Raw genomic sequence first — 27,008 nt, forward strand, 5'->3', positions numbered from 1 at the left:
GTTTCAAACATAAATTTCTTTTTATAATCTTGTATGAGAAAAAAACACATGTTTGAGCAATACACTCCTTATGAGGAGTAATGCACGTTTCAGGATTTTGCTGTAAAATGAAATCCTTCACTTCAACCAAGTTAAAACTGCTTTGTCCTTCTTATTTATCCATGTCTAAGCTGGTTTCGAGTATAAACTTCTTTATATTACCTTATATGAAAAAGAACCACACGTTCTTCTGGAATCCGAAATTCGCTTTCTTTTAAGTAGATAGTCAAGATTTCAGATATTGCCATAAAATTAATTGCTTCACTCAAACCAAGTTAAAACTACTTTGTCCTTCATATTTGTCAATGTTTAAGATGGTTTCAAACATAAATTTCTTTTTATAATCTTGTATGAGAAAAAAACAACACATGTTTGAGCAATACACTCCTTATGAGGAGTAATGCACGTTTCAGGATTTTGCTGTAAAATGAAATCCTTCACTTCAACCAAGTTAAAACTGCTTTGTCCTTCTTATTTATCCATGTCTAAGCTGGTTTCGAGTATAAACTTCTTTATATTACCTTATATGAGAAAGAACCACACTTGTTCTTCTGGAATCCGAAATTCGCTTTCTTTTAAGTAGATAGTCAAGATTTCAGATATTGCCATAAAATGAATTGCTTCACTCAAACCAAGTTAAAACTGCTTTGTCCTTCATATTTGTCCATGTTTAAGATGGTTTCAAACATAAATTTCTTTTTATAATCTTGTATGAGAAAAAAACAACACATGTTTGAGCAATACACTCCTTATGAGGAGTAATGCACGTTTCAGGATTTTGCTGTAAAATGAAATCCTTCACTTCAACCAAGTTAAAACTGCTTTGTCCTTCTTATTTATCCATGTCTAAGATGGTTTCGAGTATAAACTTCTTTATATTACCTTATATGAGAAAGAACCACACTTGTTCTTCTGGAATCCGAAATTCGCTTTCTTTTAAGTAGATAGTCAAGATTTCAGATATTGCCATAAAATGAATTGCTTCACTCAAACCAAGTTAAAACTGCTTTGTCCTTCATATTTGTCCATGTTTAAGATGGTTTCAAACATAAATTTCTTTTTATAATCTTGTATGAGAAAAAAACAACACATGTTTGAGCAATACACTCCTTATGAGGAGTAATGCACGTTTCAGGATTTTGCTGTAAAATGAAATCCTTCACTTCAACCAAGTTAAAACTGCTTTGTCCTTCTTATTTATCCATGTCTAAGCTGGTTTCGAGTATAAACTTCTTTATATTACCTTATATGAAAAAGAACCACACTTGTTCTTCTGGAATCCGAAATTCGCTTTCTTTTAAGGAGATAGTCAAGATTTCAGATATTGCCATAAAATGAATTGCTTCACTCAAACCAAGTTAAAACTGCTTTGTCCTTCATATTTGTCCATGTTTAAGCTGGTTTCAAACATAAACTTCTTTGTATAACCTTGTATGAGAAAGAACCACACTTATGGTTGAGCAATACGCTCTTTATGAGGATTTAGCTGTAAAATGAATTCCTTCACTTTTTTCCCTTGTTCTGTTCAGCATTATGGCAGCAGAATTGTGAATACCTTTTATGCCAAACTGATTTGCTTTGCCAAGGGAAGTTTTATAAATGTAAAGCTCCCCTTGATGCCCATTTATTTATTTCTTGTTATATATAACATGTAATGGAACTGAACCGGACCGGGGGAAAAGGAAAGAAGAGGAAACAGAACAAAAAAAGAAACAAAAACCAGACAACCAGCTGCTACACCTGTAAAAAAATAAAACAGACAATAATCCATGGTCTCTGTTGCGAATCCAGCCTTTGCGCCACCAGGAGCACCTGAAAGCAGACAAGCAGAGAACAAACAAACACACAAACAAACAACAACAAGCACAAGTAGTGGCAATCGCATACAACACAACTGTGGATATAGATGACCTGAGGCGACATGGTAATACATCAACTGCTACTGGACTAATGAATGTGTGTTGTGTGTGTGTGTGTGGGGGGAACATGCAACACCCATGGCACAGGACCTACATGATAACCGTGCTTAGTTATGAGTGCCACAATCCACAGCCCCCCCCAAGCAATCAGAAGCAGGCAGAGAGGCCCACAAGACCCAGGCCACCAGCAGCCCCCACGGAGCACAGAACCCAGGATGCCCACCGCAGGGACAACCACGCATCCACCCAGTAGACAGCAGTGGAAGCCCCCGGACAGAGCCCCCATAAGCATAGGGCAGAGGCCCCCCGGGAGCCAGGGACAACAGCCCACCGACCCCACCAGGCCACGGACCCGGGCCCCAGGAACCCAAAACGCCCCAAAACCCCCCGGCAGAGGCCCCACCCAATACCCGGGAGGGCCAAGCACCACAGACAGCCACGCAGTGGGTCAAGCGCCTGCCCCAGCTTCCCTGGCCAAGTTACTGGGAGTCACGACGTGCCCACAGGTGGGTGAAGTTGCGAGCAGTGGGGAGAGGCAACGCCGCCCCCCTATTGGGAGAAGCACAGGCAGACTAGGCGACGGCAAGTCCCAGACCCAGGCCCAATCATCACCACACACACTTTGACGTCCCATACATCCACACATCCACACGTCCTCCCTCCCTTGACTCCGCTGGGGTGTAGCGCAGCGGGCACACAGCGTGCTGTGTACAGGAGCCAAAAGGGAGAGGGGTATGGGGATATACACTGGGAGAGTTATATTAGCATGGAAACAATGTCTGCCTCCTCAAAACATCAATTGGCTGAATTTCATTCTCTCTGGTCCCCGCTGATTAGCTTTATCACATAGTGGTGGTGGTGGGTTGCTGTCCCATCGCTCTGGGCGGTTGGGTGTGTGCTGGGGGGGGGGGGCTGTGTGGCTTTGGGCGTCTGGTGGTCTCTCGGGTCGTGGGGACCGGGTTGGTCATTGCTGGGGGGGACTGTGTGTCGGGCTTGGAGGGCAGTTTTGGGGGCTTGCGGGTGGGGCTGTCTTGCTGTGTGGGGCGGGGTCCCTTAGGGGCCTTGGGGTGGTGGCTGCTGGCTCTGTACCGGGTGGCTGGGCCGCTCTGGCGTGGGTGGTGGTGCTGGGCCTGGGCCCTGGTGGCTGGGCGCTGCCTTGCGCCCGGGGGGGCTGGGTTGCCCTGGACATGCCACAGTATGGGTGGGTTGGTGCAGGTCCTGGTGCCAGGCTTGTTGCTCTGGGACCTCCAGGGTGTCCGCAGGTGGTTGTTTTCTTTAGGGTGTTGGGGCGTGCGGTGGGGGGGGTGCTTTTCCCCTGTTGAGGGGGGGGCCTGGGTGATGGTGGGTCTCAGGCCCGGGCTGCTGCGTCTGGTGTGACCGGGTGGTTTGTTTGTTTTTTTGTAGAGGTCCTCCGGGGTGGGATGGGGTTGGGTTGAGTGGGGTTGGGCGGGGTGGGTACCTTCTGGGGGTACAGTAGCTCCCGGAATATGGTCGCTGCAAGCCCCGAGCCTGGTGGACATCAGGCCCTCCTGCCCTGTGCTGGGTCCCAGGTAGCGGGGGTGCCTATTGCAGCCAGTCCCTGGCTGCCCTCTCTGGGGGAGACTAGCTCTCCCGGTGTATATCCCCATACCCCTCTCCCTTTTGGCTCCTGTACACAGCACACACTCACACATGAAGGGTTTTGGGGGGCGTGTGTGTTCTGTGGGGTGTAGTGGATGGGGCCACGTAGGTGGTCCCCTTGGCTGCACTCTGCAGTTCCCCGCCCCTGTTTTAATTACACCTTAGACATCACTACTTATCAAACACACACACACACACACATTAGGTCTTGGGGGGTGGTTGCACTGAGTGGCATCTGGTGGACGGGGCTCTTTGGGTATGTAGGCTGCCCAGAGGGCTGCGCTCCCAGTTCTACAAGGTTGGCTGCCCCTCAATTTTAATCGCTCACTATTAGAAAATATTGAAGAGCCAGAAGTGTGAGGGGAGGGGTCTTCTCACACCCCTGCTTCCTGGTTGCTGCTCGGGAAGGAGTGGCCAGGAGGAATTAATTATTCTGCTGGTTCAGGGTCTGTGGTGGCTGGGGGGCTGCTGGCCCCATGGTGTGCCCACTGTGCTAGACCCCAGCAGAGTCAAGGGAGGGATGACGTGTGGATGTGTGGATGTATGGGACGTGAAAGTGTGTGTGGTGATGATTGGGCCTGGGTCTGGGACTTGCTGTCGCCTGGCCTGCCTGTGCTTCTCCCAATGGGGGGGCGGCGTTGCCTCTCCCCACTCCTCGCGACTTCACCCACCTGTGGGCACGTCTTGACTGCCAGGGCTCTTGGCCAGGGGCACTGGGGCAGGCGCTGACCCACTGCGTGGCTGTCTGGGGCGCTTGGCCCTCCCGGGTATTGGGTGGGGCCTCTGCCGGGGGGTTTTGGGGCGCTCGGGCTCCTGGGGCCGGGTCCGGTGCACGGCCCATGTCTGGGCGGCTGGGGCCTGGTGCGGTCGGTGGGCTGTTGCCCTTGGCTCCCGGGCGCCTCTGCCCTATGCTTATGGGGGCTCAGTCCGGGGGCTTCCACTGCTGTCTTCTGGGTGGATGCGTGGTTGTCCCTGCGGTGGGCATCCTGGGTTCTGTGCTCCGTGGGGGCTGCTGGTGGCCTGGGTCTTATGGGCCTCTCTGCCTGTTTCTGATTGCTTGGGGGGGCTGTGGATTGTGGCCGTGTACACTTATACACTCATAACTAAGCACGGTTATCATGTAGGTCCTGTGCCATGGGTGTTGCATGTTCTCACACACACACACACACACAATACACATTCATTAGTCCAGTAGCAGTTAATGTATTACCATGTCGCCTCAGGTCATCTATATGCACAGTTGTGTTGTATGCGATTGCCACTACTTGTGCTTGTTTTTGTTTGTTTGTGTGTTTGTTTTTTCTCTGCTTGTTTGCATGGTCCTCGCAGTGTTATGTATCGCAAAGAAAACTATTCTCATGAACTGGAAAGCGAAAAACAGTCTGTGTATTAAGCAGTTTAGAAATGTTATTTTAGATTATATTAGCATGGAAACAATGTCTGCCTCCTCAAAACATCAATTGGCTGAATTTCATTCTCTCTGGTCCCCGCTGATTAGCTTTATCACATAGTGGTGGTGGTGGGTTGCTGTCCCGTCGCTCTGGGCGGTTGGGTGTGTGCTGGGGGGGGGCTGTGTGGCTTTGGGCGTCTGGTGGTCTCTCGGGTCGTGGGGACCGGGTTGGTCATTGCTGGGGGGGACTGTGTGTCGGGCTTGGAGGGCAGTTTTGGGGGCTTGCGGGTGGGGCTGTCTTGCTGTGTGGGGCGGGGTCCCTTAGGGGCCTTGGGGTGGTGGCTGCTGGCTCTGTACCGGGTGGCTGGGCCGCTCTGGCGTGGGTGGTGGTGCTGGGCCTGGGCCCTGGTGGCTGGGCGCTGCCTTGCGCCCGGGGGGGCTGGGTTGCCCTGGACATGCCACAGTATGGGTGGGTTGGTGCAGGTCCTGGTGCCAGGCTTGTTGCTCTGGGACCTCCAGGGTGTCCGCAGGTGGTTGTTTTCTTTAGGGTGTTGGGGCGTGCGGTGGGGGGGGTGCTTTTCCCCTGTTGAGGGGGGTGCCTGGGTGATGGTGGGTCTCAGGCCCGGGCTGCTGCGTCTGGTGTGACCGGGTGGTTTGTTTGTTTTTTTGTAGAGGTCCTCCGGGGTGGGATGGGGTTGGGCGGGGTGGGTACCTTCTGGGGGTACAGTAGCTCCCGGAATATGGTCGCTGCAAGCCCCGAGCCTGGTGGACATCAGGCCCTCCTGCCCTGTGCTGGGTCCCAGGTAGCGGGGGTGCCTATTGCAGCCAGTCCCTGGCTGCCTTCATACCCTCTCCCTTTTGGCTCCTGTACACAGCACACACTCACACATGAAGGGTTTTGGGGGGCGTGTGTGTTCTGTGGGGTGTAGTGGATGGGGCCACGTAGGTGGTCCCTTTGGCTGCACTCTGCAGTTCCCCGCCCCTGTTTTAATTACACCTTAGACATCACTACTTATCAAACACACACACACACATTAGGTCTTGGGGGGTGGTTGCACTGAGTGGCATCTGGTGGACGGGGCTCTTTGGGTATGTAGGCTGCCCAGAGGGCCGCGCTCCCAGTTCTACAAGGTTGGCTGCCCCTCAATTTTAATCGCTCACTATTAGAAAATATTGAAGAGCCAGAAGGGTGAGGGGAGGGGTCTTCTCACACCCCTGCTTCCTGGTTGCTGCTCGGGAAGGAGTGGCCAGGAGGAATTAATTATTCTGCTGGTTCAGGGTCTGTGGTGGCTGGGGGGCTGCTGGCCCCATGGTGTGCCCACTGTGCTAGACCCCAGCGGAGTCAAGGGAGGGATGACGTGTGGATGTATGGGACGTGAAAGTGTGTGTGGTGATGATTGGGCCTGGGTCTGGGACTTGCTGTCGCCTGGCCTGCCTGTGCTTCTCCCAATGGGGGGGCGGCGTTGCCTCTCCCCACTCCTCGCGACTTCACCCACCTGTGGGCACGTCTTGACTGCCAGGGCTCTTGGCCAGGGGCACTGAGGCAGGCGCTGACCCACTGCATGGCTGTCTGGGGCGCTTGGCCCTCCCGGGTATTGGGTGGGGCCTCTGCCGGGGGGTTTTGGGGCGCTCGGGCTCCTGGGGCCGGGTCCGGTGCACGGCCCATGTCTGGGCGGCTGGGGCCTGGTGGGGTCGGTGGGCTGTTGCCCCTGGCTCCCGGGCGCCTCTGCCCTATGCTTATGGGGGCTCTGTCCGGGGGCTTCCACTGCTGTCTTCTGGGTGGATGCGTGGTTGTCCCTGCGGTGGGTATCCTGGGTTCTGTGCTCCGTGGGGGCTGCTGGTGGCCTGGGTCTTGTGGGCCTCTCTGCCTGTTTCTGATTGCTTGGGGGGGCTGTGGATTGTGGCCGTGTACACTTATACACTCATAAGTAAGAACGGTTATCATGTAGGTCCTGTGCCATGGGTGTTGCATGTTCTCACACACACACACACAATACACATTCATTAGTCCAGTAGCAGTTGATGTATTACCATGTCGCCTCAGGTCATCTATATGCACAGTTGTGTTGTATGCGATTGCCACTACTTGTGTTTGTTTTTGTTTGTTTGTGTGTTTGTTTTTTCTCTGCTTGTTTGCATGGTCCTCGCAGTGTTATGTATCGCAAAGAAAACTATTCTCATGACCTGGAAAGCGAAAAACAGTCTGTGTATTAAGCAGTTTAGAAATGTTATTTTAGATTATATTAGCATGGAAACAATGTCTGCCTCCTCAAAACATCAATTGGCTGAATTTCATTCTCTCTGGTCCCCGCTGATTAGCTTTATCACATAGTGGTGGTGGTGGGTTGCTGTCCCGTCGCTCTGGGCGGTTGGGTGTGTGCTGGGGGGGGCTGTGTGGCTTTGGGCGTCTGGTGGTCTCTCGGGTCGTGGGGACCGGGTTGGTCATTGCTGGGGGGGACTGTGTGTCGGGCTTGGAGGGCAGTTTTGGGGGCTTGCGGGTGGGGATGTCTTGCTGTGTGGGGCGGGGTCCCTTAGGGGCCTTGGGGTGGTGGCTGCTGGCTCTGTACCGGGTGGCTGGGCCGCTCTGGCGTGGGTGGTGGTGCTGGGCCTGGGCCCTGGTGGCTGGGCGCTGCCTTGCGCCCGGGGGGGCTGGGTTGCCCTGGACATGCCACAGTATGGGTGGGTTGGTGCAGGTCCTGGTGCCAGGCTTGTTGCTCTGGGACCTCCAGGGTATCCGCAGGTGGTTGTTTTCTTTAGGGTGTTGGGGCGTGCGGTGGGGGGGTGCTTTTCCTCTGTTGAGGGGGGGGCCTGGGTGATGGTGGGTCTCAGGCCCGGGCTGCTGCGTCTGGTGTGACCGGGTGGTTTGTTTGTTTTTTTGTAGAGGTCCTCCGGGGTGGGATGGGGTTGGGTTGAGTGGGGTTGGGCGGGGTGGGTACCTTCTGGGGGTACAGTAGCTCCCGGAATATGGTCGCTGCAAGCCCCGAGCCTGGTGGACATCAGGCCCTCCTGCCCTGTGCTGGGTCCCAGGTAACGGGGGTGCCTATTGCAGCCAGGCCCTGGCAGCCCTCTCCGGGGGAGAGTAGCCCCCCCGGTGTATATCCCCATACCCTCTCCCTTTTGGCTCCTGTACACAGCACACACTCACACATGAAGGGTTTTGGGGGGCGTGTGTGTTCTGTGGGGTGTAGTGGATGGGGCCACGTAGGTGGTCCCCTTGGCTGCACTCTGCAGTTCCCCGCCCCTGTTTTAATTACACCTTAGACATCACTACTTATCAAACACACAAAAACACATTAGGTCTTGGGGGGTGGTTGCACTGAGTGGCATCTGGTGGACGGGGCTCTTTGGGTATGTAGGCTGCCCAGAGGGCCGCGCTCCCAGTTCTACAAGGTTGGCTGCCCCTCAATTTTAATCGCTCACTATTAGAAAATATTGAAGAGCCAGAAGGGTGAGGGGAGGGGTCTTCTCACACCCCTGCTTCCTGGTTGCTGCTCGGGAAGGAGTGGCCAGGAGGAATTAATTATTCTGCTGGTTCAGGGTCTGTGGTGGCTGGGGGGCTGCTGGCCCCATGGTGTGCCCACTGTGCTAGACCCCAGCGGAGTCAAGGGAGGGATGACGTGTGGATGTATGGGACGTGAAAGTGTGTGTGGTGATGATTGGGCCTGGGTCTGGGACTTGCTGTCGCCTGGCCTGCCTGTGCTTCTCCCAATGGGGGGGGCGGCGTTGCCTCTCCCCACTCCTCGCGACTTCACCCACCTGTGGGCACGTCTTGACTGCCAGGGCTCTTGGCCAGGGGCACTGAGGCAGGCGCTGACCCACTGCATGGCTGTCTGGGGCGCTTGGCCCTCACGGGTATTGGGTGGGGCCTCTGCCGGGGGGTTTTGGGGCGCTCGGGCTCCTGGGGCCGGGTCCGGTGCACGGCCCATGTCTGGGCGGCTGGGGCCTGGTGGGGTCGGTGGGCTGTTGCCCCTGGCTCCCGGGCGCCTCTGCCCTATGCTTATGGGGGCTCTGTCCGGGGGCTTCCACTGCTGTCTTCTGGGTGGATGCGTGGTTGTCCCTGCGGTGGGTATCCTGGGTTCTGTGCTCCGTGGGGGCTGCTGGTGGCCTGAGTCTTGTGGGCCTCTCTGCCTGTTTCTGATTGCTTGGGGGGGGGCTGTGGATTGTGGCCGTGTACACTTATACACTCATAAGTAAGAACAGTTATCATGTAGGTCCTGTGCCATGGGTGTTGCATGTTCTCACACACACACACACACACAATACACATTCATTAGTCCAGTAGCAGTTAATGTATTACCATGTCGCCTCAGGTCATCTATATGCACAGTTGTGTTGTATGCGATTGCCACTACTTGTGCTTGTTTTTGTTTGTTTGTGTGTTTGTTTTTTCTCTGCTTGTTTGCATGGTCCTCGCAGTGTTATGTATCGCAAAGAAAACTATTCTCATGACCTGGAAAGCGAAAAACAGTCTGTGTATTAAGCAGTTTAGAAATGTTATTTTAGATTATATTAGCATGGAAACAATGTCTGCCTCCTCAAAACATCAATTGGCTGAATTTCATTCTCTCTGGTCCCCGCTGATTAGCTTTATCACATAGTGGTGGTGGTGGGTTGCTGTCCCGTCGCTCTGGGCGGTTGGGTGTGTGCTGGGGGGGGCTGTGTGGCTTTGGGCGTCTGGTGGTCTCTCGGGTCGTGGGGACCGGGTTGGTCATTGCTGGGGGGGACTGTGTGTCGGGCTTGGAGGGCAGTTTTGGGGGCTTGCGGGTGGGGCTGTCTTGCTGTGTGGGGCGGGGTCCCTTAGGGGCCTTGGGGTGGTGGCTGCTGGCTCTGTACCGGGTGGCCGGGCCGCTCTGGCGTGGGTAGTAGTGCTGGGCCTGGGACCTGGTGGCTGGGCGCTGCCTTGCGCCCGGGGGGGCTGGGTTGCCCTGGACATGCCACAGTATGGGTGGGTTAGTGCAGGTCCTGGTGCCAGGCTTGTTGCTCTGGGACCTCCAGGGTGTCCGCAGGTGGTTGTTTTCTTTAGGGTGTTGGGGCGTGCGGTGGGGGGGTTGCTTTTCCCCTGATGGGGGGGGGCCAGGGTGATGGTGGGTCTCAGGCCCGGGCTGCTGCGTCTGGTGTGACCGGGTGGTTTGTTTGTTGTTGTTTGTGTGTTTGTTTGTAGAGGTCCTCCGGGGTGGGGTGGGGTTGGGTTGAGTGGGGTGGGGCGGGGTGGGTACCTTCTGGGGGTACAGTAGCTCCCGGAATATGGTCGCTGCAAGCCCCGAGCCTGGTGGACATCAGGCCCTCCTGCCCTGTGCTGGGTCCCAGGTAGCGGGGGTGCCTATTGCTGCCAGTCCCTGGCTGCCCTCTCCGGGGGAGAGTAGCTCTCCCGGTGTATATCCCCATACCCTCTCCCTTTTGGCTCCTGTACACAGCACACACTCACACATGAAGGGTTTTGGGGGGCGTGTGTGTTCTGTGGGGTGTAGTGGATGGGGCCACGTAGGTGGTCCCCTTGGCTGCACTCTGCAGTTCCCCGCCCCTGTTTTAATTACACCTTAGACATCACTACTTATCAAACACACACACACACATTAGGTCTTGGGGGGTGGTTGCACTGAGTGGCATCTGGTGGACGGGGCTCTTTGGGTATGTAGGCTGCCCAGAGGGCCGCGCTCCCAGTTCTACAAGGTTGGCTGCCCCTCAATTTTAATCGCTCACTATTAGAAAATATTGAAGAGCCAGAAGGGTGAGGGGAGGGGTCTTCTCACACCCCTGCTTCCTGGTTGCTGCTCGGGAAGGAGTGGCCAGCAGGAATTAATTATTCTGCTGGTTCAGGGTCTGTGGTGGCTGGGGGGCTGCTGGCCCCATGGTGTGCCCACTGTGCTAGACCCCAGCGGAGTCAAGGGAGGGATGACGTGGTGATGTATGGGACGTGAAAGTGTGTGTGGTGATGATTGGGCCTGGGTCTGGGACTTGCTGTCGCCTGGCCTGCCTGTGCTTCTCCCAATGGGGGGGCGGCGTTGCCTCTCCCCACTCCTCGCGACTTCACCCACCTGTGGGCACGTCTTGACTGCCAGGGCTCTTGGCCAGGGGCACTGAGGCAGGCGCTGACCCACTGCATGGCTGTCTGGGGCGCTTGGCCCTCCCGGGTATTGGGTGGGGCCTCTGCCGGGGGGTTTTGGGGCGCTCGGGCTCCTGGGGCCGGGTCCGGTGCACGGCCCATGTCTGGGCTGCTGGGGCCTGGTGGGGTCGGTGGGCTGTTTCCCCTGGCTCCCGGGCGCCTCTGCCCTATGCTTATGGGGGCTCTGTCCGGGGGCTTCCACTGCTGTCTTCTGGGTGGATGCGTGGTTGTCCCTGCGGTGGGTATCCTGGGTTCTGTGCTCCGTGGGGGCTGCTGGTGGCCTGGGTCTTGTGGGCCTCTCTGCCTGTTTCTGATTGCTTGGGGGGGCTGTGGATTGTGGCCGTGTACACTTATACACTCATAAGTAAGAACGGTTATCATGTAGGTCCTGTGCCATGGGTGTTGCATGTTCTCACACACACACACACAATACACATTCATTAGTCCAGTAGCAGTTGATGTATTACCATGTCGCCTCAGGTCATCTATATGCACAGTTGTGTTGTATGCGATTGCCACTACTTGTGCTTGTTTTTGTTTGTTTGTGTGTTTGTTTTTTCTCTGCTTGTTTGCATGGTCCTCGCAGTGTTATGTATCGCAAAGAAAACTATTCTCATGACCTGGAAAGCGAAAAACAGTCTGTGTATTAAGCAGTTTAGAAATGTTATTTTAGATTATATTAGCATGGAAACAATGTCTGCCTCCTCAAAACATCAATTGGCTGAATTTCATTCTCTCTGGTCCCCGCTGATTAGCTTTATCACATAGTGGTGGTGGTGGGTTGCTGTCCCGTCGCTCTGGGCGGTTGGGTGTGTGCTGGGGGGGGCTGTGTGGCTTTGGGCGTCTGGTGGTCTCTCGGGTCGTGGGGACCGGGTTGGTCATTGCTGGGGGGGACTGTGTGTCGGGCTTGGAGGGCAGTTTTGGGGGCTTGCGGGTGGGGATGTCTTGCTGTGTGGGGCGGGGTCCCTTAGGGGCCTTGGGGTGGTGGCTGCTGGCTCTGTACCGGGTGGCTGGGCCGCTCTGGCGTGGGTGGTGGTGCTGGGCCTGGGCCCTGGTGGCTGGGCGCTGCCTTGCGCCCGGGGGGGCTGGGTTGCCCTGGACATGCCACAGTATGGGTGGGTTGGTGCAGGTCCTGGTGCCAGGCTTGTTGCTCTGGGACCTCCAGGGTATCCGCAGGTGGTTGTTTTCTTTAGGCTGTTGGGGCGTGCGGTGGGGGGGTGCTTTTCCTCTGTTGAGGGGGGGGCCTGGGTGATGGTGGGTCTCAGGCCCGGGCTGCTGCGTCTGGTGTGACCGGGTGGTTTGTTTGTTTTTTTGTAGAGGTCCTCCGGGGTGGGATGGGGTTGGGTTGAGTGGGGTTGGGCGGGGTGGGTACCTTCTGGGGGTACAGTAGCTCCCGGAATATGGTCGCTGCAAGCCCCGAGCCTGGTGGACATCAGGCCCTCCTGCCCTGTGCTGGGTCCCAGGTAGCGGGGGTGCCTATTGCAGCAAGGCCCTGGCAGCCCTCTCCGGGGGAGAGTAGCTCCCCCGGTGTATATCCCCATACCCTCTCCCTTTTGGCTCCTGTACACAGCACACACTCACACATGAAGGGTTTTGGGGGGCGTGTGTGTTCTGTGGGGTGTAGTGGATGGGACCACGTAGGTGGTCCCCTTGGCTGCACTCTGCAGTTCCCCGCCCCTGTTTTAATTACACCTTAGACATCACTACTTATCAAACACACACACACACATTAGGTCTTGGGGGGTGGTTGCACTGAGTGGCATCTGGTGGACGGGGCTCTTTGGGTATGTAGGCTGCCCAGAGGGCCGCGCTCCCAGTTCTACAAGGTTGGCTGCCCCTCAATTTTAATCGCTCACTATTAGAAAATATTGAAGAGCCAGAAGGGTGAGGGGAGGGGTCTTCTCACACCCCTACTTCCTGGTTGCTGCTCGGGAAGGAGTGGCCAGGAGGAATTAATTATTCTGCTGGTTCAGGGTCTGTGGTGGCTGGGGGGCTGCTGGCCCCATGGTGTGCCCACTGTGCTAGACCCCAGCGGAGTCAAGGGAGGGATGACGTGTGGATGTGTGGATGTATGGGACGTGAAAGTGTGTGTGGTGATGATTGGGCCTGGGTCTGGGACTTGCTGTCGCCTGGCCTGCCTGTGCTTCTCCCAATGGGGGGGCGGCGTTGCCTCTCCCCACTCCTCGCGACTTCACCCACCTGTGGGCACGTCTTGACTGCCAGGGCTCTTGGCCAGGGGCACTGAGGCAGGCGCTGACCCACTGCATGGCTGTCTGGGGCGCTTGGCCCTCCCGGGTATTGGGTGGGGCCTCTGCCGGGGGGTTTTGGGGCGCTCGGGCTCCTGGGGCCGGGTCCGGTGCACGGCCCATGTCTGGGCTGCTGGGGCCTGGTGGGGTCGGTGGGCTGTTTCCCCTGGCTCCCGGGCGCCTCTGCCCTATGCTTATGGGGGCTCTGTCCGGGGGCTTCCACTGCTGTCTTCTGGGTGGATGCGTGGTTGTCCCTGCGGTGGGTATCCTGGGTTCTGTGCTCCGTGGGGGCTGCTGGTGGCCTGGGTCTTGTGGGCCTCTCTGCCTGTTTCTGATTGCTTGGGGGGGCTGTGGATTGTGGCCGTGTACACTTATACACTCATAAGTAAGAACGGTTATCATGTAGGTCCTGTGCCATGGGTGTTGCATGTTCTCACACACACACACACAATACACATTCATTAGTCCAGTAGCAGTTGATGTATTACCATGTCGCCTCAGGTCATCTATATGCACAGTTGTGTTGTATGCGATTGCCACTACTTGTGCTTGTTTTTGTTTGTTTGTGTGTTTGTTTTTTCTCTGCTTGTTTGCATGGTCCTCGCAGTGTTATGTATCGCAAAGAAAACTATTCTCATGACCTGGAAAGCGAAAAACAGTCTGTGTATTAAGCAGTTTAGAAATGTTATTTTAGATTATATTAGCATGGAAACAATGTCTGCCTCCTCAAAACATCAATTGGCTGAATTTCATTCTCTCTGGTCCCCGCTGATTAGCTTTATCACATAGTGGTGGTGGTGGGTTGCTGTCCCGTCGCTCTGGGCGGTTGGGTGTGTGCTGGGGGGGGCTGTGTGGCTTTGGGCGTCTGGTGGTCTCTCGGGTCGTGGGGACCGGGTTGGTCATTGCTGGGGGGGACTGTGTGTCGGGCTTGGAGGGCAGTTTTGGGGGCTTGCGGGTGGGGATGTCTTGCTGTGTGGGGCGGGGTCCCTTAGGGGCCTTGGGGTGGTGGCTGCTGGCTCTGTACCGGGTGGCTGGGCCGCTCTGGCGTGGGTGGTGGTGCTGGGCCTGGGCCCTGGTGGCTGGGCGCTGCCTTGCGCCCGGGGGGGCTGGGTTGCCCTGGACATGCCACAGTATGGGTGGGTTGGTGCAGGTCCTGGTGCCAGGCTTGTTGCTCTGGGACCTCCAGGGTATCCGCAGGTGGTTGTTTTCTTTAGGCTGTTGGGGCGTGCGGTGGGGGGGTGCTTTTCCTCTGTTGAGGGGGGGGCCTGGGTGATGGTGGGTCTCAGGCCCGGGCTGCTGCGTCTGGTGTGACCGGGTGGTTTGTTTGTTTTTTTGTAGAGGTCCTCCGGGGTGGGATGGGGTTGGGTTGAGTGGGGTTGGGCGGGGTGGGTACCTTCTGGGGGTACAGTAGCTCCCGGAATATGGTCGCTGCAAGCCCCGAGCCTGGTGGACATCAGGCCCTCCTGCCCTGTGCTGGGTCCCAGGTAGCGGGGGTGCCTATTGCAGCAAGGCCCTGGCAGCCCTCTCCGGGGGAGAGTAGCTCCCCCGGTGTATATCCCCATACCCTCTCCCTTTTGGCTCCTGTACACAGCACACACTCACACATGAAGGGTTTTGGGGGGCGTGTGTGTTCTGTGGGGTGTAGTGGATGGGACCACGTAGGTGGTCCCCTTGGCTGCACTCTGCAGTTCCCCGCCCCTGTTTTAATTACACCTTAGACATCACTACTTATCAAACACACACACACACATTAGGTCTTGGGGGGTGGTTGCACTGAGTGGCATCTGGTGGACGGGGCTCTTTGGGTATGTAGGCTGCCCAGAGGGCCGCGCTCCCAGTTCTACAAGGTTGGCTGCCCCTCAATTTTAATCGCTCACTATTAGAAAATATTGAAGAGCCAGAAGGGTGAGGGGAGGGGTCTTCTCACACCCCTACTTCCTGGTTGCTGCTCGGGAAGGAGTGGCCAGGAGGAATTAATTATTCTGCTGGTTCAGGGTCTGTGGTGGCTGGGGGGCTGCTGGCCCCATGGTGTGCCCACTGTGCTAGACCCCAGCGGAGTCAAGGGAGGGATGACGTGTGGATGTGTGGATGTATGGGACGTGAAAGTGTGTGTGGTGATGATTGGGCCTGGGTCTGGGACTTGCTGTCGCCTGGCCTGCCTGTGCTTCTCCCAATGGGGGGGCGGCGTTGCCTCTCCCCACTCCTCGCGACTTCACCCACCTGTGGGCACGTCTTGACTGCCAGGGCTCTTGGCCAGGGGCACTGGGGCAGGCGCTGACCCACTGCGTGGCTGTCTGGGGCGCTTGGCCCTCCCGGGTATTGGGTGGGGCCTCTGCCGGGGGGTTTTGGGGCGCTCGGGCTCCTGGGGCCGGGTCCGGTGCACGGCCCATGTCTGGGCGGCTGGGGCCTGGTGGGGTCGGTGGGCTGTTGCCCCTGGCTCCCGGGCGCCTCTGCCCTATGCTTATGGGGGCTCTGTCCGGGGGCTTCCACTGCTGTCTTCTGGGTGGATGCGTGGTTGTAAGTAAGAACGGTTATCATGTAGGTCCTGTGCCATGGGTGTTGCATGTTCTCACACACACACACACACACACACACAATACACATTCATTAGTCCAGTAGCAGTTGATGTATTACCATGTCGCCTCAGGTCATCTATATGCACAGTTGTGTTGTATGCGATTGCCACTACTTGTGCTTGTTTTTGTTTGTTTGTGTGTTTGTTTTTTCTCTGCTTGTTTGCATGGTCCTCGCAGTGTTATGTATCGCAAAGAAAACTATTCTCATGAACTGGAAAGCGAAAAACAGTCTGTGTATTAACCTGTTTAGAAATGTTCTTTTAGATTATATTAGCATGGGAACAATGTCTGCCTCCTTAAAACATCAATTGGCTGAATTTCATTCTCTCTGGTCCCCGCTGATTAACTGTGTGGCTTCGGGCGTCTGGTGGTCTCTCGGGTCGTGGGGACCGGGTTGGTCATTGCTGGGGGGGACTGTGTGTCGGGCTTGGAGGGCAGTTTTGGGGGCTTGCAGGTGGGGCTGTCTTGCGGTGTGGGGCGGGGTCCCTTAGGGGCCTTGGGGTGGTGGCTGCTAAGTACTGGAATCATACACTTCCTCTATGTAACCAGATAATTGCAGAGAAAGGCTGATGTGTAGTGGGCATATCATCTTCTCTGATGTGATCATTCTCTCCAGCTGAAACTGAGACTCTCAGATCACTTCGTGTCTGCCAACAAAGCAGCAGCAGCTGAAGATGACCAACTTCCTCATGTGTCACAGGGTGATCAGACGTTGCAACAAAAGACATGCAGGTGGTCAAGAGAAGACAAAAAGCTTATAGCACCTGGTATTCCCAAGCGGTCTCCCATTTAAGTACTAACCAGGCCCAACACTGCTTGGCTTCTGAGATCAGACGAGGTCAGACATATTCAGGGTGGTTTGGCCGTAAGCAACAATCTCTGTGACAAATGTGCATTATATAGGTACTGGAATCATACGGTCCCTCTATGTAACCAGATAATTGCAGAAAAAAGATGACTTGTAGTGGGCACATCTTCTTCCCTGACGTGATTATTCTCTGCAGCTGAAACTGAGACTCTCAGATCACTTCGTGTCTGCCAACAAAGCAGCAGCAGCAGCAGCTGAAGATGACCAACTTCCTCATGTGTCACAGGGTGATCAGACGTTGCAACAAAAGACATGCAGGTGGTAGAGAGAAGAGAAAAAGCTTACAGCACCTGGTATTCCCAGACAGTCTACCATCCAAGTACTAACCAGGCCAAAACCTGCTTGGCTTCCGAGATCAGACGAGGTTGGGCATATTCAGGGTGGTGTGGCCGTAAGCAACCATAACTGTGACAAATGTGCATTATATAGGTACTGGAATCATACAGTTCCTCTATGTAACCAGATAATTGCAGAGAAAGGCTGACTTGTAGTGGGCACATCTTGTAGCTCAGGAGGAAGAGCAGTCACCCACCAATCGGAAGGTCGGTGGTTCGACTCTGGCATCCCCAGGATACATGTCGAAGCGTCCTTGGGCAAGACACTGAACCCCACGTTGCTCCCCCAGTGTATCATTGGGGGTATGAATGTGTGTGAATGCTTAGAAAGCACGTAGTTATATCCTAAGACGTGCTGTATGAATGTGTGTGAGTGGGGTGAATGCGGCATGTAGTGAAGCGCTTTGAGTGGTCAGCTAGACTAGAAAAGCGCTATACAAGTACAAGTCCATTTACCATTTACCATTCTTCGCTGATGTGATTATTCTCTGCAGCTGAAACTGAGACTCTCAGATCACTTCGTGTCTGCCAACAAAGCAGCAGCAGCTGAAGATGACCAACTTCTTCATGTGTCACAGAGTGATCAGACGTTGCAACAAAAGACATGCAGGTGGTAGAGAAAAGAGAAAAAGCTTACAGCACCTGGTATTCCCAAGCGGTCTCCCACCCAAGTACTAACCAGGCCCAACCCTGCTTGGCTTCCGAGATCAGACGAGGTCAGGCAAATTCAGGGTGGTGTGGCCGTAAGTAACAATGTCTGTGACAAATGTGCATTATATAGGTACTGGAATCATACGGTTCCTCTATGTAACCAGATAATTGCAGAGAAAAGCTGACTTGTAGTGGGCACATCTTCTTCCCTGACGTGATTATTCTCTGCAGCTGAAACTGAGACTCTCAGATTACCTCATGTCTGCCAACAAAGCAGCAGGAGCTGAAGATGACCAACTTCCTCATGTGTCACAGGGTGATCAGACGTTGCAACAAAAGACATGCAGGTGGTAGAGAGAAGACAAAAAGCTTACAGCACCTGGTATTCCCAAGCAGTCTCCCATCTAAGTACTAACAAGGCCCAACCGTGCTTGGCTTCCGAGATCGGACAAGGTTGGATATGTTCAGGGTGGTGTGGCCGTAAGCAACAAAGTCTGTGACAAATGTGCATTATATAGGTACTGGAATCATACAGTTCCTCTATGTAACCAGATAATTGCCGAGAAAGGCTGATGTGTAGTGGGCATATCTTCTTCCGTGATGTGATTATTCTCTCCAGCTGAAACTGAGACTCTCAGATCACTTTGTGTCTGCCAACAAAGAAGCAGCAGCAGCTGAAGATGACCAACTTCCTCATGTGTCACAGGGTGATCAGACGTTGCAACAAAAGACATGCAGGTGGTAGAGAGAAGAGAAAAAGCTTACAGCACCTGGTATTCCCAAGCAGTCTCCCACCCAAGTACTAACCAGGCACAACCCCGCTTGGCTTCCGAGATCGGACGAGGTCGGGCATATTATATTCAGGGTGGTGTGGCCGTAAGCGACAATCTCTGTGACAAATGTGCATTATATAGGTACTGGAATCATACGGTTCCTCTATGTAACCAGATAATTGCAGAGAAAGGCTTATGTGTAGTGGGCACATCTTCTTCCCTGACGTGATTATTCTCTGCAGCTGAAACTGAGACTCTCAGATCACTTCGTGTCTGCCAACAAAGCAGCAGCAGCTGAAGATGACCAACTTCCTCATGTGTCACAGGGTGATCAGACGTTGCAACAAAAGACATTTAGGTGGTCCAGAGAAGAGATAAAGCTTACAGCACCTGGTATTCCCAAGCAGTCTCCCACCCAAGTACTAACCAGGCCAACCTTGCTTGGCTTCCGAGATCAGACGAGGTCAGGCATGTTCAGGGTGGTGTGGCCGTAAGCGACAATGTCTGTGACAAATGTGCATTATATAGGTACTGGAATCATATGGTTCCTCTATGTAACCAGATAATTGCATAGAAAGGCTTATGTGTAGTGGGCACATCTTCTTCCCTGACGTGATTATTCTCTGCAGCTGAAACTGAGACTCTCAGATCACTTCGTGTCTGCCAACAAAGCAGCAGAAGCTGAAGATGACCAACTTCCTCATGTGTCACAGGGTGATCAGACGTTGCAACAAAAGACATTCAGGTGGTCCAGAGAAGAGATAAAGCTTACAGCACCTGGTATTCCCAAGCAGTCTCCCACCCAAGTACTAACCAGGCCAACCGTGCTTGGCTTCCGAGATCAGACGAGGTCAGGCATATTGAGGGTGGTGTGGCCGTAAGCAACAATGTCTGTGACAAATGTGCATTATATAGGTACTGGAAAAATACACTTCTTCTATGTAACCAGATAATTGCCGAGAAAGGCTGATGTGTAGTGGGCACATCTTCTTCCCTGACGTTATTATTCTCTGCAGCTGAAACTGAGACTCTCAGATCACTTCGTGTCTGCCAACAAAGCAGCAGAAGCTGAAGATGACCAACTTCCTCATGTGTCACAGGGTGATCAGACGTTGCAACAAAAAACATTCAGGTGGTCCAGAGAAGAGATAAAGCTTACAGCACCTGGTATTCCCAAGCAGTCTCCCACCCAAGTACTAACCAGGCCAACCGTGCTTGGCTTCCGAGATCAGACGAGGTCAGGCATATTGAGGGTGGTGTGGCCGTAAGCAACAATGTCTGTGACAAATGTGCATTATATAGGTACTGGAATCATACAGTTCCTCTATGTAACCAGATAATTGCCGAGAAAGGCTGATGTGTAGTGGGCACATCTTCTTCCCTGACGTTATTATTCTCTTCAGTTGAAACTGAGACTCTCAGATCACTTCGTGTCTGCCAACAAAGCAGCAGCAGCTGAAGATGACAAACTTCCTCATGTGTCACAGGGTGATCAGACGTTGCAACAAAACACATGCAGGTGGTAGAGAGAAGAGAAAAAGCTTACAGCACCTGGTATTCCCAAGCAGTCTCCCATTGAAGTACGAACCAGACCCAACCCCGCTTGGCTTCCAGGATAAGACAAGGTGGGGCTTATTCAGGGTGGTGTGGCGGTAAGCAACAATATTTGTTAGAAATGTGAATTATATAGGTACTGGAATCATACACTTCCTCTATGAAACCAGATAATTGCCGAGAAAGGCTGATGTGTAGTGGGCATATCATCTTCTCTGATGTGATCATTCTCTTCAGCTGAAACTGAGACTCTCAGATCACTTCGTGTCTGCCAACAAAGCAGCAGAAGCTGAAGATGACCAACTTCCTCATGTGTCACAGGGTGATCAGACGTTGCAACAAAAGACATTCAGGTGGTCCAGAGAAGAGATAAAGCTTACAGCACCTGGTATTCCCAAGCAGTCTCCCACCCAAGTACTAACCAGGCCGAACCCTCCTTGGCTTCTGAGAGCAGACGAGGTCAGACATATTCAGGGTGGTTTGGCCGTAAGCAACAATCTCTGTGACAAATGTGCATTATATAGGCAATGGAATCATATGGTTCCTCTATGTAACAAGATAATTGCCGAGAAAGGCTGATATGTAGTGGGCACATCTTGTTCCCTGACGTGATAATTTTCTCCATTTGAAAATGAGACTCTAAGATCACTTCGTGTCTGCCAACAAAGCAGCAGAAGCTGAAGATGACCAACTTCCTCATGTGTCACAGGGTGATCAGACGTTGCAACAAAAGACATGCAGGTGGTTGAGAGAAGAGAAAAAGCTTACAGCACCTGGTATTCCCAAGCAGTCTCCCATCCAAGTACTAACCAGGCCCAACCCTGCTTGGCTTCCAAGATCAGACGAGGTCGGGCATATTCAGGGTGGTGTGGCCGTAAGCAACAATGTCTGTGACAAATATAAACTGTATAGGTACTGGAATTATACGGTTCCTCTATGCAACCAGATAATTGCCAAGAAAGGCTGATAAGTAGTGGAAACATCTTCCCTGTCGTGATTATTCTCTCCAGCTGAAACTGAGACTCTCATATCACTTCGTGTCTGCCAACAAAGCAGCAGCAGCTGAAGATGACCAACTTCCTCATGTGTCACAGGGCGATCAGACATTGCAACAAAAGACATGCAGGTGGTAGAGAGAAGAGAAAAAGCTTACAGCACCTGGTATTCCAAAGCAGTCTCCCATTCAAGTACTAACAAGGCCCAACCCTGCTTGGGTTCTGAGATCAGACGAGGTCGGGCATATTCAGGGTGGTGTGGCCGTAAGTAACAATGTCTGTGACAAATGTGCATTATATAGGTACTGGAATCATACGGTTCCTCTATGCAACCAGATAATTGCCAAGAAAGGCTAACTTGTAGTGGGCACATCTTCTTCCCTGATGTGATTATTCTCTGCAGCTGAAACTGAGACTCTAAGATCACTTCGTGTCTGCCAACAAAGCAGCAGCAGCTGAAGATGACCAACTTCCTCATGTGTCACAGGATGATCAGACATTGCAACAAAAGACATGCAGGTGGTAGAGAGAAGAGAAAAAATTTACAGCACCTGGTATTCCCAAGCGGTCTCCCATTCAAGTACTAACCAGGCCCAACACTGCTTGGGTTCCGAGATCATACTAGGTCGGGCATATTCAGGGTGGTGTGGCCGAAAGTAGCAATGTCTGTGACAAATATGCATTATATAGGTACTGGAATCATACGGTTCCTCTATGCAACCAGATAATTGCCAAGAAAGGCTAACTTGTAGTGGGCACATCTTCTTCCCTGATGTGATTATTCTCTTCAGCTGAAACTGAGACTCTCAGATCACTTTGTGTCTGCCAACAAAGCAGCAGCAGCTGAAGATGACCAACTTCCTCATGTGTCACAGGGCGATCAGACGTTGCAACAAAAGACATGCAGGTGGTAGAGAGAAGAGAAAAAGCTTACAGCACCTCGTAATCCCAAGCGGTCTCTCATCAAAGTACTAACCAGGCCCAACCCTCCTTGGCTTCTGAGATCAGACGAGGTCAGACATATTCAGGGTGGTTTGGCCGTAAGCAACAATCTCTGTGACAAATGTGCATTATATAGGCAATGGAATCATATGGTTCCTCTATGTAACAAGATAATTGCCGAAAAAGGCTGATATGTAGTGGGCACATCTTGTTCCCTGACGTGATAATTTTCTCCAGCTGAAAATGAGACTCTAAGATCACTTCGTGTCTGCCAACAAAGCAGCAGCAGCTGAAGATGACCAACTTCCTAATGTGTCACAGGGTGATCAGGCGTTGCAACAAAAGACATGCAGGTGGTTGAGAGAAGAGAAAAAGCTTACAGCACATGGTATTCCCAAGCGGTCTCCCATCCAAGTACTAACCAGGCCCAACCCTGCTTGGCTTCCAAGATCAGACGAGGTCGGGCATATTCAGGGTGGTGTGGCCGTAAGCAACAATGTCTGTGACAAATATAAACTGTATAGGTACTGGAATCATACGGTTCCTCTATGCAACCAGATAATTGCCAAGAAAGGCTGATAAGTAGTGGAAACATCTTCCCTGATGTGATTATTCTCTCCAGCTGAAACTGAGACTCTCATATCACTTCGTGTCTGCCAACAAAGCAGCAGCAGCTGAAGATGACCAACTTCCTCATGTGTCACAGGGCGATCAGACATTGCAACAAAAGACATGCAGGTGGTAGAGAGAAGAGAAAAAGCTTACAGCACCTGGTATTCCCAAGCAGTCTCCCATTCAAGTACTAATCAGGCCCAACCCTGCTTGGGTTCTGAGATCAGACGAGGTTGGGCATATTCAGGGTGGTGTGGCCGTAAGTAACAATGTCTGTGACAAATGTGCATTATATAGGTACTGGAATCATACGGTTCCTCTATGCAACCAGATAATTGCCAAGAAAGGCTGATATGTAGTGGGCACATCTTGTTCCCTGACGTGATAATTTTCTCCAGCTGAAAATGAGACACTAAGATCACTTCGTGTCTGCCAACAAAGCAGCAGAAACTGAAGATGACCAACTTCCTCATGTGTCACAGGGTGATCAGACGTTGCAACAAAAGACATGCAGGTGGTTGAGAGAAGAGAAAAAGCTTACAGCACCTGATAATCCCAAGCGGTCTCCCATCCAAGTACTAACCAGGCACAACCCTGCTTGGCTTCCGAGATCAGACGAGGTCGGGCTTATTCAGGGTGGTGTGGCCGTAAGCAACAATGTCTGTGACAAATGTAAATTGTATAGGTACTGGAATCATACGTTTCCTCTATATAACCAGATAATTGCAGAGAAAGGCTGATAAATAGTGGGCACATCTTCTTCCCTGACGTGATTATTCTCTCCAGCTGAAAATGAGACTCTCAGATCACTTCGTGTCTGCCAACAAAGCAGCAGCAGCTGAAGATGACCAACTTCCTTATGTGTCACAGGGCGATCAGACCTTGCAACAAAATACATGCAGGTGGTAGAGAGAAGAGAAAAAGCTTACAGCACCTGGCATTCCCAAGGGGTCTCCCATTCAAGTACTAACCAGGCCCAGCCCTCCTTGGCTTCCGAGATCAGTCGAGGTCGGGCATATTCAGGGTGGTGTGGCCGTAAGTAACAATGTCTGTGAAAAATGTGCATTATATAGGTACTGGAATAATACAGTTCCTCTATGTAACCAGATAATTGCAGAGAAAGGCTAACTTGTTGTGGGCACATCTTCTTCCTTGATGTGATTATTCTCTGCAGCTGAAACTGAGACTCTCAGATCACTTCGTGTCTGCTAACAAAGCAGCAGCAGCTGAAGATGACCAACTTCCTCATGTGTCACAGGGCGATCAGACATTACAACAAAAGACATGTAGGTGGTAGAGAAAAAGCTTACAGCACCTGGTATTCCCAAGCGGTGTCCCATCAAAGTACTAACCAGGCCCAGCCCTCCTTGGCTTCCAAGATCAGACAAGGTCAGACATATTCAGGGTGGTTTGGCCGTAAGTAACAATCTCCGTGACAAATGTGCATTATATAGGCAATGGAATCATACACTTCCTCTATGTAACCAGATAATTGCCGAGAAAGGCTGATATGTAGTGGGCACATCTTCTTCCCTGATGTGATTATTCTCTTCAGCTGAAACTGAGACTCTCAGATCACTTTGTGTCTGCCAACAAAGCAGCAGCAGCTGAAGATGACCAACTTCCTCATGTGTCACAGGGCGATCAGACGTTGCAACAAAAGACATGCAGGTGGTAGAGAGAAGAGAAAAAGCTTACAGCACCTCGTAATCCCAAGCGGTCTCTCATCAAAGTACTAACCAGGCCCAACCCTCCTTGGCTTCTGAGATCAGACGAGGTCAGACATATTCAGGGTGGTTTGGCCGTAAGCAACAATCTCTGTGACAAATGTGCATTATATAGGCAATGGAATCATATGGTTCCTCTATGTAACAAGATAATTGCCGAAAAAGGCTGATATGTAGTGGGCACATCTTGTTCCCTGACGTGATAATTTTCTCCAGCTGAAAATGAGACTCTAAGATCACTTCGTGTCTGCCAACAAAGCAGCAGCAGCTGAAGATGACCAACTTCCTAATGTGTCACAGGGTGATCAGGCGTTGCAACAAAAGACATGCAGGTGGTTGAGAGAAGAGAAAAAGCTTACAGCACCTGGTATTCCCAAGCGGTCTCCCATCCAAGTACTAACCAGGCCCAACCCTGCTTGGCTTCCAAGATCAGACGAGGTCGGGCATATTCAGGGTGGTGTGACCGTAAGCAACAATGTCTGTGACAAATATAAACTGTATAGGTACTGGAATCATACGGTTCTTCTATGCAACCAGATAATTGCCAAGAAAGGCTGATAAGTAGTGGAAACATCTTCCCTGATGTGATTATTCTCTCCAGCTGAAAATGAGACTCTCAGATCACTTCGTGTCTGCCAACAAAGCAGCAGCAGCTGAAGATGACCAACTTCCTTATGTGTCACAGGGCGATCAGACCTTGCAACAAAATACATGCAGGTGGTAGAGAGAAGAGAAAAAGCTTACAGCACCTGGCATTCCCAAGGGGTCTCCCATTCAAGTACTAACCAGGCCCAGCCCTCCTTGGCTTCCGAGATCAGTCGAGGTCGGGCATATTCAGGGTGGTGTGGCCGTAAGTAACAATGTCTGTGAAAAATGTGCATTATATAGGTACTGGAATAATACAGTTCCTCTATGTAACCAGATAATTGCAGAGAAAGGCTAACTTGTTGTGGGCACATCTTCTTCCTTGATGTGATTATTCTCTGCAGCTGAAACTGAGACTCTCAGATCACTTCGTGTCTGCTAACAAAGCAGCAGCAGCTGAAGATGACCAACTTCCTCATGTGTCACAGGGCGATCAGACATTACAACAAAAGACATGTAGGTGGTAGAGAAAAAGCTTACAGCACCTGGTATTCCCAAGCGGTGTCCCATCAAAGTACTAACCAGGCCCAGCCCTCCTTGGCTTCCAAGATCAGACAAGGTCAGACATATTCAGGGTGGTTTGGCCGTAAGTAACAATCTCCGTGACGAATGTGCATTATATAGGCAATGGAATCATACACTTCCTCTATGTAACCAGATAATTGCCGAGAAAGGCTGATATGTAGTGGGCACATCTTCTTCCCTGATGTGATTATTCTCTTCAGCTGAAACTGAGACTCTCAGATCACTTTGTGTCTGCCAACAAAGCAGCAGCAGCTGAAGATGACCAACTTCCTCATGTGTCACAGGGCGATCAGACGTTGCAACAAAAGACATGCAGGTGGTAGAGAGAAGAGAAAAAGCTTACAGCACCTCGTAATCCCAAGCGGTCTCTCATCAAAGTACTAACCAGGCCCAACCCTCCTTGGCTTCTGAGATCAGACGAGGTCAGACATATTCAGGGTGGTTTGGCCGTAAGCAACAATCTCTGTGACAAATGTGCATTATATAGGCAATGGAATCATATGGTTCCTCTATGTAACAAGATAATTGCCGAAAAAGGCTGATATGTAGTGGGCACATCTTGTTCCCTGACGTGATAATTTTCTCCAGCTGAAAATGAGACTCTAAGATCACTTCGTGTCTGCCAACAAAGCAGCAGCAGCTGAAGATGACCAACTTCCTAATGTGTCACAGGGTGATCAGGCGTTGCAACAAAAGACATGCAGGTGGTTGAGAGAAGAGAAAAAGCTTACAGCACCTGGTATTCCCAAGCAGTCTCCCATTCAAGTACTAATCAGGCCCAACCCTGCTTGGGTTCTGAGATCAGACGAGGTCGGGCATATTCAGGGTGGTGTGGCCGTAAGCAACAATGTCTGTGACAAATATAAACTGTATAGGTACTGGAATCATACGGTTCCTCTATGCAACCAGATAATTGCCAAGAAAGGCTGATAAGTAGTGGAAACATCTTCCCTGATGTGATTATTCTCTCCAGCTGAAACTGAGACTCTCATATCACTTCGTGTCTGCCAACAAAGCAGCAGCAGCTGAAGATGACCAACTTCCTCATGTGTCACAGGGTGATCAGACGTTGCAACAAAAGACATGCAGGTGGTTGAGAGAAGAGAAAAAGCTTACAGCACCTGATAATCCCAAGCGGTCTCCCATCCAAGTACTAACCAGGCACAACCCTGCTTGGCTTCCGAGATCAGACGAGGTCGGGCTTATTCAGGGTGGTGTGGCCGTAAGCAACAATGTCTGTGACAAATGTAAATTGTATAGGTACTGGAATCATACGTTTCCTCTATATAACCAGATAATTGCAGAGAAAGGCTGATAAATAGTGGGCACATCTTGTTCCCTGACGTGATTATTCTCTCCAGCTGAAAATGAGACTCTAAGATCACTTCATGTCTGCCAACAAAGCAGCAGAAACTGAAGATGACCAACTTCCTTATGTGTCACAGGGCGATCAGACCTTGCAACAAAATACATGCAGGTGGTAGAGAG

General features: G+C 52.1%; 4 non-coding genes and 21 pseudogenes across 4 annotated transcripts; all 25 read right to left on the bottom strand.

Moving 5' to 3' along the window:
- Positions 1-16,645: 16,645 nt before the first annotated feature.
- LOC140319645 (5S ribosomal RNA) lies at positions 16,646-16,764 on the bottom strand (annotated as a pseudogene).
- Positions 16,765-17,039: 275 nt separating this feature from the next.
- Positions 17,040-17,158, bottom strand: LOC140292697 (5S ribosomal RNA; annotated as a pseudogene).
- Positions 17,159-17,726: 568 nt separating this feature from the next.
- Positions 17,727-17,845, bottom strand: LOC140298354 (5S ribosomal RNA). The gene has a single exon (XR_011914010.1). It is a non-coding gene; the product is annotated as a 5S ribosomal RNA (ribosomal RNA).
- Positions 17,846-18,114: 269 nt separating this feature from the next.
- Positions 18,115-18,233, bottom strand: LOC140294343 (5S ribosomal RNA; annotated as a pseudogene).
- A 272-nt stretch (positions 18,234-18,505) lies between these two features.
- On the bottom strand, positions 18,506-18,629 carry LOC140270753 (5S ribosomal RNA; annotated as a pseudogene).
- Positions 18,630-18,898: 269 nt separating this feature from the next.
- LOC140289359 (5S ribosomal RNA) lies at positions 18,899-19,016 on the bottom strand (annotated as a pseudogene).
- Positions 19,017-19,285: 269 nt separating this feature from the next.
- On the bottom strand, positions 19,286-19,403 carry LOC140293385 (5S ribosomal RNA; annotated as a pseudogene).
- Positions 19,404-19,672: 269 nt separating this feature from the next.
- LOC140293386 (5S ribosomal RNA) lies at positions 19,673-19,790 on the bottom strand (annotated as a pseudogene).
- Positions 19,791-20,447: 657 nt separating this feature from the next.
- Positions 20,448-20,566, bottom strand: LOC140291413 (5S ribosomal RNA; annotated as a pseudogene).
- Positions 20,567-20,835: 269 nt separating this feature from the next.
- Positions 20,836-20,954, bottom strand: LOC140297653 (5S ribosomal RNA). Its single transcript, XR_011913369.1, has one exon. It is a non-coding gene; the product is annotated as a 5S ribosomal RNA (ribosomal RNA).
- Positions 20,955-21,220: 266 nt separating this feature from the next.
- On the bottom strand, positions 21,221-21,339 carry LOC140294348 (5S ribosomal RNA; annotated as a pseudogene).
- Positions 21,340-21,608: 269 nt separating this feature from the next.
- On the bottom strand, positions 21,609-21,727 carry LOC140293652 (5S ribosomal RNA; annotated as a pseudogene).
- Positions 21,728-21,996: 269 nt separating this feature from the next.
- Positions 21,997-22,115, bottom strand: LOC140295333 (5S ribosomal RNA; annotated as a pseudogene).
- A 269-nt stretch (positions 22,116-22,384) lies between these two features.
- On the bottom strand, positions 22,385-22,503 carry LOC140298559 (5S ribosomal RNA). The gene has a single exon (XR_011914194.1). It is a non-coding gene; the product is annotated as a 5S ribosomal RNA (ribosomal RNA).
- Positions 22,504-22,769: 266 nt separating this feature from the next.
- On the bottom strand, positions 22,770-22,888 carry LOC140291990 (5S ribosomal RNA; annotated as a pseudogene).
- Positions 22,889-23,157: 269 nt separating this feature from the next.
- On the bottom strand, positions 23,158-23,276 carry LOC140317944 (5S ribosomal RNA; annotated as a pseudogene).
- A 269-nt stretch (positions 23,277-23,545) lies between these two features.
- LOC140272700 (5S ribosomal RNA) lies at positions 23,546-23,664 on the bottom strand (annotated as a pseudogene).
- A 262-nt stretch (positions 23,665-23,926) lies between these two features.
- LOC140295576 (5S ribosomal RNA) lies at positions 23,927-24,045 on the bottom strand (annotated as a pseudogene).
- Positions 24,046-24,314: 269 nt separating this feature from the next.
- Positions 24,315-24,433, bottom strand: LOC140295335 (5S ribosomal RNA; annotated as a pseudogene).
- Positions 24,434-24,702: 269 nt separating this feature from the next.
- LOC140290929 (5S ribosomal RNA) lies at positions 24,703-24,821 on the bottom strand. Its single transcript, XR_011912405.1, has one exon. It is a non-coding gene; the product is annotated as a 5S ribosomal RNA (ribosomal RNA).
- A 266-nt stretch (positions 24,822-25,087) lies between these two features.
- LOC140272707 (5S ribosomal RNA) lies at positions 25,088-25,206 on the bottom strand (annotated as a pseudogene).
- Positions 25,207-25,468: 262 nt separating this feature from the next.
- LOC140295577 (5S ribosomal RNA) lies at positions 25,469-25,587 on the bottom strand (annotated as a pseudogene).
- Positions 25,588-25,856: 269 nt separating this feature from the next.
- Positions 25,857-25,975, bottom strand: LOC140295336 (5S ribosomal RNA; annotated as a pseudogene).
- Positions 25,976-26,244: 269 nt separating this feature from the next.
- On the bottom strand, positions 26,245-26,363 carry LOC140309065 (5S ribosomal RNA; annotated as a pseudogene).
- A 266-nt stretch (positions 26,364-26,629) lies between these two features.
- On the bottom strand, positions 26,630-26,748 carry LOC140317950 (5S ribosomal RNA; annotated as a pseudogene).
- Between the last annotated feature and the right edge of the window lie 260 nt (positions 26,749-27,008).

This window comes from Leuresthes tenuis, unplaced genomic scaffold (assembly GCF_036924035.1).
Source record: "Leuresthes tenuis unplaced genomic scaffold, fLeuTen1.0.hap1 SCAF_1, whole genome shotgun sequence".
Taxonomy (NCBI): Eukaryota; Metazoa; Chordata; class Actinopteri; order Atheriniformes; family Atherinopsidae; genus Leuresthes; species Leuresthes tenuis.